Below are 377 nucleotides of genomic sequence, written 5' to 3' on the forward strand. Positions count from 1 at the left end.
CTTTCTACGTACATGCCACTCCTCTGCCCTCATCCTCCTCTTCTCTCCCATCCCCATGATAAAAAAAAACGCACTGATACCACATGGGCAAAACCCCCTAAAACTCCCTACGCCACCATAATAAAAACAGTAACCACGCTAGAACAATTTACTAAAGTGTTCAGGGTTTTTTTTTTTTTCTCTCTCTCTGAGCTACGAAAAAAAATTTTAATAAAAAAAACTATTTCCCCGAATTACAACTTTTCGCCCCCGGGAACCCGTAAGGGTTTTTAATGCCTTCGACAAGTTGAGGGTTTTTTGGGGCCCTTTTGGACTTGGAGGGGTTTAAAAAGTGCAAATTTCTCGAGGGCTAAAGGGACGACAGTTGGGCCACCACC

The sequence above is a fragment of the Penaeus monodon genome, chromosome 19, assembly GCF_015228065.2.
Source record: "Penaeus monodon isolate SGIC_2016 chromosome 19, NSTDA_Pmon_1, whole genome shotgun sequence".
NCBI classification, from domain to species: Eukaryota; Metazoa; Arthropoda; class Malacostraca; order Decapoda; family Penaeidae; genus Penaeus; species Penaeus monodon.